This window comes from Leucoraja erinacea, chromosome 10 (assembly GCF_028641065.1).
Source record: "Leucoraja erinacea ecotype New England chromosome 10, Leri_hhj_1, whole genome shotgun sequence".
Classification (NCBI taxonomy): Eukaryota; Metazoa; Chordata; class Chondrichthyes; order Rajiformes; family Rajidae; genus Leucoraja; species Leucoraja erinaceus.
In genome coordinates, this window is record NC_073386.1 from 25,347,944 (window position 1) to 25,361,768 (window position 13,825).

The following is a 13,825-nucleotide window of genomic DNA, read 5'->3' on the forward strand; positions in this document are numbered from 1 at the left end:
GAAGCACGTGGTGTTACAAATTACATGATGTTTTGCAACAACGTCAGACAAATTATGTGACTTCAATTCAACAAACTTTTTTTTCAGATTATTTCAGTAAATATTTATGATCACGATTACGCGTGTGGCGCAGCTGTTTTTTTTTTGCCAGGGAAACGAAATGCCACAGATTCTGTTTAAATTTTGGAGATTGGTCATGTTAAGAAGATAACACGAATAAGATAACACGAATGCCTATATGGTTAGTTGGAATGCTATTAAACGTCAGAAGAATGTAAACAGTATTCTTCAATTAATTCGTGTATTTTTCAACTATTTTAATCGAGCGAGTGAGTGCCTGGCAGGGCTGCATTAATTGAATGTCACTGGTTGCTTGTGAAGATTGTTATTTCATTGCTAATACCCGTGTGAAGATAGCTTTCATGTCTGGTAGAAAATTCCAGAATTTTGCGTCTGTGACAAACAGAATGTCGCGGCTTGTCCGCTGAATGAATACATGTGGCTTGCACTTAAGAAGATGCTGCTGAAGTCGTCCAGTAACAAACATCCCGAGATCATTAATGATACAGAGGGCTGCAGAGTACAGTTCCCTCGACGTTCTGCCTCAAACTTAAACCGGAAGAGGACTCCTTTTGCAGCAATACCATTTTCCACAGCAATGTTTTTATTTTTTTAATTCATTGTGATTGTCAGTGGTTTGTGTCTATTTAGAACCATATTGAGACTGCCCAAACACATTCTGCTTAAAACCAGTGCATCATACCAGGTGCGTCTTCATTGCGGAGACGGTACATTAAGGGAAATAGGGTAACTCGAGAGAGAATAGAGGCCCCCAGGAATCATAGACACATAGAAAATAGGTGCAGGAGTAGGCCATTCGGCCCTTCGAGCCTGCACCGCCATTCGATATGATCATGGCTGATCATCCAACTCAGTATCCCATCCCTGCCTCTCTCCATACCCCCTGATCCCTTTAGCCACAAGGGCCACATCTCTTAAATATAGCCAATGAACTGGCCTCAACTACCTTCTGTGGCAGAGAATTCCACAGATTCACCACTCTCTGTGTAAAAAATGATTTTCTCATCTCGGTCCTAAAAGATACAAGATACAAGATACAATTTATTTGTCATTTGGACAAACGAAATGACGTTTCTGCAGCCATACATTACAAACAAATAGATCCAAGACACAACATAATTTACATAAACATCCATCACATTGTTGTGATGGAAGGCCAAAAAAACTTATCTCTCCACTGCTATCCCTACCCCCCCCCCGATATCAGAGTCAAAATCAAAGCCCCCGGCTGGCGATGGCGATTGTCCCGCGGCTATTAAAGCCACACCGGGTGATGCAAGGTCGCACACCGGGATCTTGGTGTTAGAGCCCCCGGCGTGCGCTCGCACAGTCCCGCGGCCATTCCAAGCCGCGCGGGGCGGTGATGTAAGGCCCCGCTCCAGGAGCTCTTCGACCCCGCAACTCGGGCGGGAGAAGTCGCTGTTGCGGGAGCCCTGAAAAGCGGTCTCCCTCCAGGGACCCACGGGCTCCCGGTGCCGCCGTCCGCCGGACCCGCAGTTGCAGCCTCCGAATCTCCGGAGGTCGGGCCGCAGCAGCGCTCCACCCGCACTGGACTCGGCCAGCTCCGCGACGGTGAGGTGAGTCGTCGGCACCAGAGCCCCCGGTCTTCCTGTTGGAGGCCGCTCCTCGTTGCAGCCCCAACGACAACGGAGACCCGACAAAGAAAAGGTTGGTTCTCCCATGCAGGGAGAGATTTAAAAGTTACCCCCTCCCTCCCACCACCCACCACCCCCCACACACATACACATACCCCAACAAAAAATAACAAAAACGACATAAAAACATAGACAAAAAATAATAAAAACGCAGACGGGCTGAAGAGGCCGCTGCTGACGAGAGTCGCGCCGCCTACCGATTTCCCTCTTATCCTTAAACTGTGACCCCTAATTCTGGACATCCCCAACATCGGGAATAATCTTCCTGCATCTAGTCTGTCCAACCCCTTAAGAATTTTGTAAGTTTCTATGATCCCCCCTCAATCTTCGGAATTCCAGCGTGTACAAGCCGAGTCTATCCAGTCTTTCTTCATATGAAAGTCCTGCCATCCCAGGAATCAGTCTGGTGAACCTTCTCTGTACTCCCTTCTATGGCAAGAATGTCTTTCCTCGGATTAGGAGACCAAAACTGTACGCAATACTCCAGGTGTGGTCTCACCAAAACCCTGTACAACTGCAGTAGAACCTCTGCTCTTATACTCAAATCCTTTTTCTATGAATGCCAACATACCATTTGCTTTCTTCACAGCCTGCCGCACCTCCATTCCTACTTTCAATGACTGGTGTACCGTGACACCCAGGTCTCGTTGCATCTCCCCTTTTCCTAATCGGTCTACTTTCCTGTTTTTGCCACCAAAGTGGATAACCTCACATTTATCCACATTATACTGCATCTGCCATGCATTTGCCCACTCACCCAACCTATCCAAGTCACCTTGCAGCCTCCTAGCATCCTCCTCACAGCTAACACTGCCCCCCAGCTTTGTGTCATCCGCAAACTTGGAGATGTTGCATTCAATTCCCTCATCCAGATCATTAATATATATTGTAAATAGCTGGGGTCCCAGCACTGAGCCTTGCGGTACCCCACTAGTCACAGCTTGCCATTCTGTAAAGGACCCGTTTACTCCCACTCTTTGATTCCTGTCTGCCAGCCAGTTCTCTATCCACATCAATACTGAACCCCCAATACCGTGTGCTTTAAGTTTGTATACTAATCTCTTATAATGGAACCTTGTCGAAAGCCTTCTGAAAGTCCAGATATAACACATCCACTGGTTCTCCCTTATCCACTCTACTAGTTACATCCTCGAAAAATTCTATAAGATTCGTCAGACATGATTTACCTTTCATAAATCCATGCTGACTTTGTCCAATGAATTCACCACTTTCCAAATGTGCTGCTATCCCATCTTTAATAACTGACTCCAGAAATTTTCCCACCACCGATGTTAGACTAACTGGTCTGTAATTTCCCGTTTCTCTCTCCCTCCCTTTTTAAAAAGTGGGGTTACATTAGCTACCCTCCAGTCCTCAGCAACTACTCCAGAATCTAAAGAGTTTTGAAAAATTATCACTAATGCATCCACTATTTCTGGGGCTACTTCCTTAAGTACTCTGGGATGCAACTTATCTGGCCCGGGGGATTTATCGGCCTTTAATCTGTTCAATTTACCTAACACCACTTCCCGGCTAACCTGGATTTCACTCCGTTCCCCCATCTCATTTGACCCCCAGTCCCCTGCTATTTCCGGCAGATTATTTATGTCTTCCTTAGTGAAGACAGAACCAAAGTAGTTATTCAATTCGTCTGCCATGTCCTTGTTCCCCATGATCAATTCGCCTGTTTCTGACTGCAAAGGACCTACCTTTGTTTTAACTAATCTTTTCCTCTTCACATATCTATAAAAACTTTTGCAGTAAGTTTTTATGTTCCCTGCCAGTTTTCTTTCATAATGTATTTTCCCGTTCCTAATTAAGCCTTTTGTCCTCCTCTGCTGGATCCTGAATTTCTCCCAGTCCTCTGGTAGGCTGCTTGTTCTGGCTAATTTGTACGCTTCATCTTTTGTTTTGTTACTATTCCTGATTTCCCTTGTTATCCACGGATGCACTACCTTCCCTGATTTATTCTTTTGCCAAACTGGGATGAACACTTGTTGTAGTTCATCCATGCAGTTTTTAAATGCCTTCCATTGCATATCCACCGTCAACCCATTAAGAAACACACCCCCAAGGACATTGGTTCCATTCCAGCCCAGGTGCAGACCGTCCTGTTTGTACTGGTCCCACCTCCCCCAGAACTGGTTCCAATGCCCTAAAAAATTGAATCCCTCCCCCTTGCACCATTTTCAAGCCACGTATTCATCTGCAATATCCCCCTATTTCTACTCTGACTAGCCTGTGGCACTGGTAGTAATCCAGAGATTATTACCTTTGAGGTCCTACTTTTAAGTTTATCTCCTATCTCCCTAAATTCACTTTGTAGGACCTCATCCCTTTTTTTTACCTATACCGTTGGTGCCAATATGCACCACGACAACTGGCTGTTCACCCTCCCCCTCCAGAATGTTCTGCAGCCGTTCAGTGACATCCCTGACCCTTGCACCAGGGACGCAACATACCATCCTGGAGTCTCGTTTGCGGCCGCCTTACAATTGAATCCCCTATTACTATTGCCCTTCCACTCTTTTTTCTCCCCTCCTGTGCCGCAGAGCCACCCATGGTGCCATGAACTTGGCTGCTGCTGCCTTCTCCTGATGAGCCATCTCCCCCAACAGTATCCAAAATGGTATACCTGTTTAGGAGGGAGATGACCGCAGGGGACTCCTGCACTACCTACCTACTGCTTTGCTGGCTATTGGCTACCCGTTCCCTTTCTGTCCCCTTTCCTTTTACCTGCGGTGTGACCAACTCGCTGTATGTGCTATTCACGACTTTCTCATCATCGTGGATGCTCCAGTATGAATCCAACCGCAGCTCCAACCGTTCAATGCGGTCTGCCAGGAGCTGCAGCTGGACACACTTCCTGCAAACGTAGTCACTAGGGACACCGACCATATCCCTGATCTCCCACATGTTGCAGGCTGAGCAAACCACAGGGCCAATCTCCACTGACATAGCTTACTCCCAAATTAACTCAACTCCCTCACACTATAAAAATCTTTATCCTTTAAACTGTACCTTTACTAATAAATACTGTACCCTTAACTCACAGAACCCTTAACTCACAGAACCCTTAACTCACAAAACCCTTAACTCACTGATCCCTTAACTCACTGATCCCTTAACTCACAGTGGTAAACTGTGTGTGGAGCCACAGGAGATGGGCAAGGTATGGTCAATGAGTATTTCTTCTCTGTTTTTACCATGGAGAAAGACATGAGGACCAGGGAACAGGGCAATTAATGGAAGTGTTTAAGGGCAGTCCAGGAGGTGCTGACGGTCCTAACGCCTATGAAGATAGATAAATCTCCCGGGCCTGACCAGTTATATCTGAGGACAATGTGGGAAGCTAGAGAAGAAATTGCAGGTGCCCTGGCTGAGGTTCACAGTCATCGTTAAATACGGATAAGGTGCCAGAAGACTGGAGGGTTGCAAATCTTGTGCCTCAATTTAAGAAAGGCTGCAACGAAAAGCCTTGGAACTGTAGGCCAATACATAGCAATGTTACAAATTTTTGAGATTTAAAAAATCAAGTCTGCAATTTATCCCATCAGATAAAGCATCAAAAGAAGTTTAATTTGAGACCTAATTCACTTTCATATCTTCAGTATTAAAAAGGTTATGGCAATTTTCATACTCGAAATTAGCATCTTGTTCCCTATTGCTTTTCCATTGACTTAACATAAATGCTGTGATCGAGAACAGTCAAAAGCCCATAACTTTCTTAAAAATTAAGAGAACTGAATGAAACTTTCAGTTATTATAGATTGAAGCATTCTGAAACAAATATGAAACATCTTTCTTGGATGACCTGAATTTAAAGCATATCATTAGTTAGTTACCTAATTGTAGCTAATTACAAAATTGACCATTGTGACGGAAATAGTAATAAACACCCAGATTGCTTTGAAAATTCAAAAATGTGATATTCTCAAGATCAGAACTTTAATATTATTGTATTATATGCAGTAAGTCCGTAACAGATAGGTAAATAAATTACAATTTCTAGCAGGGCCGGATTAAGATGAAGAGAGGCCCTAAGCTATTTCACTTGTGAGGCCCCCCCTCCCAATCCCCCACCCCCACGACTAGAAGACCATGACTACCCGACAGTGACAGTGTACAGATTCTACTGTATGTTGTAATTAAACAGTTGGTTTTAAAATACACTAGACCAATGGCAGACCCGCTGGGTCTGCTCCCCCAACGCAGCCGTTCCCTACCCGTAGCCCCCAGAGGAGACGTAGTCCTCGAACTGAAGCCGTTCTTGAAAGGGCAAATTAAATGCCGTCTCTTGAGGTTGAAATGCGGGCGCCAGCAGCCGTTATGGTCGCTGGCCAGCAGGAGGCGACAAAATGAGTGAGTGGGGGGGGGGAGAAGGTTTTATTAAAAGCGTGTACTTAAAGGCGACGAAATGTAATGAGGAGCGGATACTTAGAAAGAAAAGCGAAGTCTCCACCGAAATGGAAAAGATCTGGGAGATTGAGCGTCTGGATTCGGCGTGGCAGTGAATCAAAGGAAGAAAGTAAAAGGATCCATTCCGATTGGACATCTGCGAGCATCGACCATTCCGATTGGACATCTGCGAGCATCGGTCATTCCGATTGGACATCTGCGAGTATTGGGCACGAATCACAAGGCAGAAAGTCGTCAGTCACAGAGTTTTATAGATATATAGATATTGGATTCACCGCGGAGTGGGCGATACCTTACCTGGATCGCCGTTTGAAGCTCTGGAGTGTTGGGCCTGTGGCAGTGATGGGGTTTGGGGCCGGAGGAAGGCAGGTGAGTGAACTGAGGCAATGTCTGGTGGAGGGGTGGTGCTTGGTCAGGGGGGAGGGGGGTATGAGGACTGTAGTGTGGGTGGGGAAGAGCTGGGGTCACATGGTTTGAGGGTAATGGAGAAGACCCAGTGGAACAGCCACTGAGGTTACCAGGGTTATGGGGCCTAGCACTAGGACCCAGCGCAGTCAAACCAGGGGAGTGGGAATCTGCAGCGTTCAAACTTCAGGCCCGGTGCTGAGTCCAGGCTGCAGGTAAGGCGATGGCTGCGGGCTGCTGGAGGGCGGTGGAGTGGCCAGGGTCAGCAGGCAAAGAGTAGGAGGTCCCGTTGGGCGGACGGTTGGCGAGGCAGCGAGGTGAGTAGGCCCCCCTAGATCTCGAGGCCCTAAGCTTAAGCTTGTCTAGCTTATACGTAAATCCGGCCCTGATTTCTAGCAATAGACTAAGTCTTTATGGAGACGATCAGTTGCTAGCTGGTACGTTGGCATATCATAATCAGTAGCATCATCATACTCCCCAGATTTAACCAATAAGCAACTCTGTACACCATGTTTTTCCTCAACTTTTCAATTTTGTCATTGTAAACAAGTTTTTGCTCTTCAAACCACGCATGACATGCCTTTCTGCCCACTACTTTCCCATTAAGAATGTCCTGTAAATCATCACATTTGGAGTAATCCAAATTCGGATAATCACTGCGAATGCTGTCTAAATCAGTTTCTTTAGCTGAATTGACAATTTTGCATTTCTTCTTCGGAGACATCTGTTTAAAATATAAAGGGAAAAAAACACTGAACAGCATTAACAGAAACAAGTTATTTGCAGTTTTCGAAAAAAGGTAGAAATGATAAAGTTAAACGCTAAAACAAATAGTAAATACCCAACAAAAAATTAATATTCATCAGTTTCAACAAATCAATTAAATTCATCTAAATTCAATTACTAGATCTAAACATCTATCCATTTCATAAGAAAAGGCTAACATTTTTAAATAGCCTAAGTATCCAAATAACAAACTGATTCCATTCACAGAAGAATTCACAATATAACGTGATTTTTAAATCTCACTGTCATGAACTTGTATGCCAAATGGAAGGAATTTAATGTTTAATTCCCATAAATTAATCTAGAAACATCCACTCTTAATATAATCAAAATTCTTATTTTTTGCGCAATACATGTGAACTGTTGTGGATATTTATAAAAATATTGATTATGGATGGACAATTACACAAAATATAGACGATTTATGACATGATTGTCCAAAAAAAAGGGAATTTAAATCATCTTGCGAGTGGGTGTTTCTGGAATGCGATCGATTGGAACGTTGCCATGAATTTTAACCCCATATTGGCAGACATGGTCGAATCGTTTGGGGACTAAATAACATTTTCACATCATAAAATTAGACTAAAGCCACCCCAAGAAGCAAGATTATATGTGAAATAAACGGCATCCTTTGTTTTGTCCTGATATTACGATCCGTCACGTTGAAAGCATTGAGGGTGTTAGAAGTTGCCTTTTACTTTAATCCAACTATTAAATTGTCCAGCGATTTATATATTTTTTAAAACCGGGAACGGAAGTCCGATCAATTTTTCTTCATTGACTAGCAGCCCGAGGAAATCCCTCTCCGACAAGCGATACAAACTTGCATTTTAATCCGTGCCCCCCCCCAAAGGCGGCATAGTCGCACACAGATCCAGTGGCAGATCTGTAGCGTCGCTGAAGGTAGGTAGGTTTTGTAACATCGCTACTAATACATCTAATATCTGTGGATGGATAGTTACTAAAGGGCATTCTGAGGGTTAAGATATACGTGCATTTAGATACTCGAGGACTAAGTAGCGATAGTCACGGTTTTAGGATGGTCTTCACATGGGAGATCATGTCTCACAAATATGTAACCAAAAAGATTGATAAGGGCAGAGTTGTAGATGTTGTATATATGGATTTCAGCAAGGCACATGACTAATGTTTTGCCTCAAGATTCGGTACATGGCCATTGCTGTTCATCATTTATATCAATCATTTGGATGAAAATGTATAAGGCTTAATTTATAAGTTTGCAATTGATGCTAGTGGGTGGTATAAATAGCAAAGATAGTTGTCAAAAATTGCAGCAGGATCTTGCTTGGTTGGGCAGGTGGGCTGAAAAGTGCGAGGTGTTGCATTTTGGGAAGTCAAACCAGGGTAGGATCTACACAGTGAATGGCAGGGCGCTGGGGAGTGTCGTAGAGGAGAGGGATGAGAGGATAATGGAGGTACATAGTTCCTTGCAAGAGGCATCACAAGTAGATAGGGTGGCCAATAGGCTTTTGGTACATTGGACTTCGTTAGTCAGAGTATTGAGTATAGAAGTTGGGAGGTTATGCTACAGTTGTGCACGACATTGATGAGGCTACATTTGGAGTATTGTGTTAAGTTTTAGTCACATTGTTATGGGAAAGATGTTGTTAAGCTGGAAGGGTGCAGGTAAGATTTATGAGGATGTTGTCAGGACTTGAGGACCTGAGAGGTTGAGCAGGCTGGGACTTTAATCCTTGGATCGCAGGAGGATGAGGACTTATCTTATAGAGGTGTACAAACATCGTAAGAGGAACAGATAGTGTAAACTCACAAAGTTGTTTACCCAAAGTGGAGAAATCAAGGACCAGAGGACATAGGTTTTGGGTGAGGAGGGAAAGATTTAAAAGAAACTTAAAGGGCAACTTTTTTATACAAAGGGTGCTATGTGTTTGGAACAATCTGCCAGAGGAGGTAGTTGAGTCGGGTACTATCACATCGTTTAAAAACAATTTTTTTAACATGGATAGGATATGTTTAGAAGGATGTATGTCATCTGTAGGAATGACAGGGGGAAATCGAAACTGAAACATGAAACTGCTGACAGCAGGAAATATCAAGAATCTTAAAATAGCTAATGCAGGTTGAAAAAGTACAAAGCCTCCCTTTTTAATTTTCCATTGTAATGGTGGGAAGCAATTAGGCCAACAGCAATGGGTTCTTAAGTCAAGTATGCAAAACCAGCAGCAGAAAAACACTGATGGTCAGTATTGAACCAGACTGAGTTATTTGTAAAACCAGAATAGAGACAGAGGCCTATAATATAGTCCATCAAAGTTATTATTTCAATCTTGTTTCCAAGTTCTGCCCATATAGCCTTATTCAGTCCTGAATCAGTCTGATGATGCGTCACGACTCGAAATGGTGTTCGTTCATTTCCTTCCCAGATCCACTGAGTTTCGCCAGCTAATTGTATTTAGCCACGAATAAGGATTCATTGTTCCATTTTCATACATTAGACAATTAAACACTCTTGACTGGACAATTCCCCAAAGAATATCCTCTCCAAGGACTGTAATTATGTCCACCCTGATCTATAAGGCAAGCTAAAAGGGCTGCGCCACAGCGAGATCAGGTTGGTTAATGCGAACTGAGCGGAGGTGTTGGGCGAAGCGATCGCCAAGCCTGCGCTTGGTCTCACCGATGTAGAGCAGTTGACACCTAGAACAGCAGATGCAATAGATGAGGTTGGAGGAGATGCAGCTATACATCTGCCTCACCTGGAAAGAGTGCTTGGGTCCTTGGATGGAGTTGAGGGGGGAGGCAAAGCGGCAAGTGTAGCATTTCCTGCGGTGGCATGGAAAGTACCAGGGGAGGGGGTCGTTGGGTGGGTAGGGACGAATTGGCCAGGGAGTTACGGAGGGAGCGGTCTGTGTGGAAAGCCGAAAGGGGAGGAGATGGGAAGATGTGGCCAGTGGTGGGATCCTGTTGGAGGTGACAAAAATTTCGGAGGATTATCTGTTGTATGTGACTGCTGGGGGGCTGTGGGGTGGAAGGTGAGGACAAGGGGGACTCTGTCCTTGTTACGAGTTGGTGGGGGGGGAATGGGGAGTGAGAGCAGAGCTAAGGAATTATCAACAATGGGTACAGGAGAAGGCCATTTGGCCCTTCGAGCCAGCACCACCATTCAATGTGATCAGGGCTCTCACTTAACTTGTTTTCCCTGTTGCCAGCCAGGCAACGTCGGCAACATTTTAGGTTGCCAAATTACAGTTTAGGTGGTAATTTAAGCCGGCTTGCATGACACGTGCGATAGTGTGCTCGGACAAAGTGTGTAGTTACCAGTCGGAATTATGCTCAATGAAGCATTCACATATTATTTCTGCTTGAAATAAAGTCACAAACTAAACATATTCACCAATCAAGACATGATATGTACCACAAAGACATGCAGCAGAATTATAATACAGTATCTGAACTCTTTTTACACATTGCAATTAATGCAATTTCTATTATTTCTTTCCACTTCTAAACAAAAATGTGGTTGGATTATTCAGCGTATGATCAACCTGTGTCAATAAATCTTGGCCCATGGTAACATATATGCTTAACCATGCACGCTACAGATTGATGCAAGCATGTTTTCTGTGAAGGACCGAAAATTATGACATGGCCATAGCATGGGTCGTTATTGCTATTGGTACAGAAACACTCTCGCTTCCCACATAATTTATCCATAACAAAATATACAGGTTGCAAGGAAATTTCTGAAGGCATTTTATGATAATAGCTGTTAAAACCGACTATACCCATCTGACAGGTTAAACATTACACTAACTGACAAGAGATGGCCAAAGGACATAACTGCAGCAAATGTTCTATTGGTAATATGTTTAAAGGTGTCAAAACGCCACATTACTGGACATTCAGATTAGATGTATGTGTTGTGAACAGCAATGAAGATACCCAGTTTGTTGCGCAGCAGATTAAGAAAAAATATTGATAAATGCTGTTTCCATCATTCCCACTTCAGAATTAACGTTAAAATTTTAACTGAAATATCTCCTGACCAAATTTGTGTTTTATGTGACCGACTGTAGAAGTAAAACCTGGATAAATCCAATGCACAGTTGTGAATGTTACTCATTAATTAACTACAGTACTGATACTCCATATTAAGAGCATTGATTTGCCATTGGAATGAATTCTGTAATAACGTGTCAACGGTAGCAGTGACAATCGAACACTACGGTTTTAGTGTTTCACGAGTTCACAATGTAATTAATCCATCTTTATGGATTAAAACAAATAACATTGGGAATTAAAACACATTTGATTGCATTCCGTTATCAAACATAGTCAATGTTCGCTCTGAAGACATTTGCACTTGAGTCGGGGGGTGGGGGGGGTGTGTGATTCACACCAGTGTGGGATGGATAGATGGGGGGATTGAGAAGGCCATTGGTGCAGATGGATTGAGGCAGGGGAATTAGTGCGCGTTGGAGTAGGTAAAATTGTGAGGGGAGAGCGCGGGGGATGTCAGAGGGGTTGAATGGGGGGTTCAGTACAGGATGAATGGGATATCAGTACAGGACGAATGGGGGATCAGTACAGGAAGAATGGGGGTAGACAAAAATGCTGGAGAAACTCAGCGGATGAGGCAGCATCTATGGAGCGAAGGACATAGGCAACGTTTCGGTTTGAGACCGTTCTTCAGACTGATCCTCCCCATTCTTTTGGAATGGGGGAATCAGTACAGGATGAATGGGATGGGATCAGTGCAGGATGAATGGGATGTTCAGTACAGGATGAATGGCGGGGGGGGGGGGGGGGGGGGGGGGGTCAGTACAGTGTGGATCGGAGGGTCTGTGCAGGATGAATGGGTGGATAACTACAGGATGAATGGGGGGGGGGTCGCTACAGGATCGATGGGGAATCACTACAGGATGAATGAGGGGATCACTACAGGATGAAGTGGGAGATCGCTACAGGATGAATGGAGGGATCGCTAAAGGATGAATGGGGGGTTCGCTACAGTGTGAATGGGAGATCGTTACAGGATGAATGGGGGGGGATCAGTGCAGGTTGAATGAATGGAGGATCAGTGCAGGATGAATGGAGGGTCAGTGCAGGATGAATGGAAGATCAGTGCAGGATGAATGGGGGAGATCAGTGCAGGATGAATGGGGGAGATCAGTACAGGATGAATGGGGAGATCACTACAGGATGGATGGGGGGGGGGTCAGTACAGGATGAATGAGGGGATCAGTACAGGATGAATGGGGAGATCACTACAGGATGGATGGGGGGGGATCAGTACAGGATGAATGAGGGGATCAGTACAGGATGAATTGGGGGACAAGTACAGGATGAATGAGTGGGATCAGTAAAAGATGAATGGGAGGATCACTACAAGACGGGTGGAGGGGGGCGTACAAGAGAGAGAGAGAGAGGGGAGGTGGGGAGGAAGGAAGGTCGGCGCTCATCGGACAGGAATGGCATCATCACCCCGCTACCTTGGCCGTCCCTGTCCACCGCCAAGTGCCGCCGCCAAAGGGGGAGGCAGTTGGGATCTACTCGCCACCGCCTCCCCTCGTCCGCCTGCCGACAGGAATGTGCAGGGCCGAGCGGTGCAGCTGCTTCAAACGGCGAAAGGAGGCCTCCCCCTTCCTTCCTCCCTCCCAGCCTCGGCGTGCAGGAGGGTTTGTTTTAAAAGCGTACAAGAGAGAGAGAGAGACCGGTGCGGTTGGGGTGCGGGAGGAAGGGTCGGCCGCTCATCGGACAGGACACCATTCGCATCCGTCACCCCGCACCTAGTATCTTTGCCTCGCCCGCAGCTGTCCACCGTCGACACGAGTGCCGCCGTTCCTTTTCCTCCAGGGGGAGCCTGACCCGCTGAGTTACTCCAGTTTTTTTGTGTTTATCTTCGGTATAAACCAGTATCTGCAGGGTCAAGCCGGGCAAAATGACTCGGCATTTAGGTTGCCCGGCGGCACTTTAGGTGGTCATTGGAACCCGGGCAACCGCTAATTTCTAGCCCTGCTGATCATCCCCAATCAGTACCCCGTTCTCCCCATATCCCCTGACTTTGCTATCTTTAAGAGCCCCAAGCTCTCTCTCCCTCCCCGCCTCGGCGTGCAGGAGGGTTTGTTTTAAAAGCGGATATGGTGGAGTGGTAAGTAGCGACCGCTATCAGTGCGGGCGGGGTGCGGGAGGACAAAGAGGTGGAGCCGCTGCTGCTGTGCCGGGCACACCATTCGCTCCGACCTTCCGTCACGCCGCACCTAGTATCTTTGCCTCGCACCGCAGCTTGTTACCGCCGTCGATACGAAATGTCACGTTCCTTTTCTCCAGAGATGCTGCCTGACCCGCTGAGTTACTCCAGTTTTTTGTGTTTATCTTCGGTATAAACCAGTATCTGCAGGGCCAAGCCGGGCAAAATGACTCGGCATTTAGGTGGTCATTGGAACCCGGGCAACCGCTAATTTCTAGCCCTGCTGATCATCCCCAATCAGTAC

General features: G+C 45.5%; 1 protein-coding gene across 2 annotated transcripts in view; it reads left to right on the forward strand.

The window, feature by feature from the left end:
• The window catches only part of cc2d1b (coiled-coil and C2 domain containing 1B), a 74,538-nt gene that overhangs the window by 438 nt on the left and 60,275 nt on the right, over nucleotides 1-13,825 (forward strand). The gene's annotated exons all lie outside the window — the stretch shown is intronic.